At 41.7% G+C, this 3,232-nt stretch overlaps 1 non-coding gene across 1 annotated transcript; it reads right to left on the bottom strand.

The window, feature by feature from the left end:
• Nucleotides 1-2,300: 2,300 nt before the first annotated feature.
• Nucleotides 2,301-2,406, bottom strand: LOC113835272. The gene has a single exon (XR_003484646.1). It is a non-coding gene; the product is annotated as a U6 spliceosomal RNA (small nuclear RNA).
• Nucleotides 2,407-3,232: the final 826 nt, after the last annotated feature.

Genomic DNA, 3,232 nt, shown 5'->3' with positions numbered 1-3,232 from the left:
CATTTTGTTTGTTACCTCTGCAGAAGGGAGTGAGACTCTTAAACCTTAATGTTAGAGGCAGAGGAAGCTGCCAAATATACTACAAAGACCTTTACCCAACAAAAAGAAATATCCATCCTGAAATGCTGATAGTATGAAGAAGCAGAAACCCAGATGTCAAGGGACCTTCAATCCTCCAACTCTCTCCACCTCTAAGATTGGCCTGGTATTTCTAGACTTGAGACGAAGTGAACTTAGGCTCCACACAGAGTTGTACATACCACATCCATGGAAAGGAACAGAGGGCACCACAGCAGCATAGAAAGTGCTCATGTTGTAGAATTTTACTTGCTTTCCTTTATACCTGCCTTCTTTTCTTCATCTCCTTTAGTTTGTTTATTTTTAAAACATTTTTTAAATAATGAATCTCACTTTGTAGACCAGGCTCACCTCATACTCACAGAGATCCTTCTTCCTCTATCTCAGGAGTGCTGGGCTTTAAAGAAACATTTAAACAATATATTTTGATTATTTTCATCCACAAGTATCCAATATTTCCTCTGGAGCCTTTCTTCCTAATATACCACCACCTCCTCCTCCTCCTCCTTCCTCTTCCTCTTCCTCTTCTTCATCTTCTTCTTCTCCATCTCTGTCTGTCCCTCCCTCCCTCTCTCCCTTCCTCCCTCTCCCTCTCCCTCCCCCCTCTCTCTTAGTATTTTAAGACAGGCTTTTTCTGTGACCTCAAACTCACAGTGCTATGCTTGCCTCTGCCTCCCGAGTGCTGGGATTAAAGGTGTGTGGCACCACCAGCTTCTTCTTTAAATAGTGTGTTTAATTAGTTTTTTTAATTGGTTTAATTAATGACTTTTATTGTATGTGAATAGAATTGGTCCATGGACCATTTCTCAGTGGCTACATCCCTAAAGAAAAATGACTCCTCCTGCCCCAGCAGTCACTAACTGCCTCATTACATCCAGAGCCATGCATGATGCATTGTGCCTGTTCTATTTATACATTCCAGGATTCACTGGTCAGGGAACCCCTCACAGTTAAGAGGGGTCTTCCCACATCAATTAACACAATCAAGAAAACACCCCACAGGCATTCACAAAGGTCTATCTCCCGGATGGTTCTAGATTCTGTCAAGTTAACAGTTAACATTAACCACGTCATACATTTACTGTGTGTCAGGTGCTCTGGGGTAGATTCACAATTTAGAGTAATGGGAAGGTAACATGCATAGCTGATCATATCATCAAGCAAGCACCTGTCATGTCCTCCATAAGCCCTCTGTCAATGACATGTAACCCCATCTCTTATTCCCCCCTCTTTTGGGGGGTAGACATAGATTTTATGTACAATAATGTACACAGTTGAGTGTACACTTATCCCTGCATCTCATGAAAACAATGCATAATGAGTTTTGGAAACATAGAAGGAGATTTTGCGTTTTTCTTGGTAAACAGGCAAAGCTGGGAGGCTCATGACATTCATAAGCACAACCTTCAAAGTAATACATCAGGGCAGGAGATGAAAGCAGACCAGGTACAGGACAGGGCCTGGGCATGGAGACCTGGGAATGTAGGTTTTTATTTTAGGCAAATGAAGGACACTTACCAGTTCAAGGTGGGTCTTAGCCGCAACTGGAAACTTTAGACTTGAGTCTAATGTGGTGAGAAGGCAAGGAAGAATTTGTGCAGGGGCAGGGGAGGCTGACTTTGCATTTTTCAAAGGTCACTGTGGTAGCTTGGTTGAGGGAAAATCACTCAGTGTCAGTAAAGACAATTCTCAAAGTCAAAGAGTGGAGAAGGGTTTGAACTAAGGTGAAGTGGCAGGCAGCTCGAGACTCCCTCAGAAAGTTCTCAAAGGAAGACATCTAAATGACATTTGACAGACTGTGTCCCTGAAAGCCTGGTTGTGCTTCCCTTCAAACATCTAACCCTGTGCATTAGGGTTTCCATCACCACATTTCAAGGGAACCCCAAGGTTATCAGTTCTTTTTATTCAACAAATACTTTTGGTTGTAATTACTGTTTTTGATATTTTATTAATTTTTAATTTACTGTATTTTGAGACAAGGTCTCATGTAGCTCATGCGAGTCTCAAACATGGTTTATTGAAGAAAATGGCCTTGAACCCCCCTACCTCCACCCCCCTAGAACTGAAATGACAGACCTACATCACCATATGTAGTTTATTCGGTGCTAGAATAGAGCTTATGACTTTGTACATGCTAGGTAAATACTCTACTAAAGCTATACCTTAATTACATCTTTTATTATTTGTGTGTGTGTGTGTGTGTGTGTGTGTGTGTGTGTGTGTGTGTGTTTGTGTGTGTTTGTGTGTTTCGTTACAGATTTTGCACAGGGGCTATGCTAATCTTCTCTATGTCATTCCAATATTAGTAAATGTATTGCCTAAGTAAGCTCCTCTTTTGTTATGTTATTTGGTGTCTCTCTATACTGCTCAGACTTGTCTGCAAATCCTTAATCCTCATGCCTCACAGCCTACTGAGCAGCTGGTCCTATATCACATATCCAGATTATTTACCAAAATGGTTGGAGTCTGTTGTATGCTACACATTAGGGATGTAGCCACTAATAAGTTAGGCATGGTCCCTGGACACTTCTGACACATGGAGCCAATAAAGTGAAAAAATGAATGATAAAATAAGTGATGTGTTCCTAGCGGGAAATAAAGAAGACAGTGGCTATAGAAGAAAGGAAGAGTAGAGCTCTCTGATGAGGTGACAGTTTTTGTGGGGCTTGAGGTATGGAAGGATCCAGGTATACAGGCAGTCAAAATGAGTAACTCGTGGAAAGATCTCAAGATGTTAATGATAGGGAGAAAAAAATGACATGATAGGTAGTAAAGAAGAACACTAGGTGTGGAGATCTTGAGGTGTGTGTGTGTGTGTGTGTGTGTTATATGGTGTGTATACATGTATTTGCAGGTTTATTTATAGTCTTGAGGTTGAGACTGTGACTTGGTTTTTTTTTTTTTTTTTTTTTTTTTTCCGAGACAGGGTTTCTCTGTGTAGCTTTGGAGCCTATCCTGGCACTCACTCTGTAAAACAGGTTGGCCTCGAACTCACAGAGATCTGCCTGCCTCTGCCTCCCGAGTGCTGGGATTAAAGGCGTGTGCCACCAACACCTGGCTCGACTTGTTGTAAATCTCTCAACTTAGTCTTTGAGGATGCGTCATTCAATCAAACCCTGAGCTCACTAATGTGACTAGTCTCACTGGCCAGCTT

Source organism: Cricetulus griseus, chromosome 4, assembly GCF_003668045.3.
Source record: "Cricetulus griseus strain 17A/GY chromosome 4, alternate assembly CriGri-PICRH-1.0, whole genome shotgun sequence".
Taxonomy (NCBI): domain Eukaryota; kingdom Metazoa; phylum Chordata; class Mammalia; order Rodentia; family Cricetidae; genus Cricetulus; species Cricetulus griseus.
Note: the sequence above shows the minus strand (reverse complement) of the source record. Positions and strands in the feature narration are given on the sequence as shown.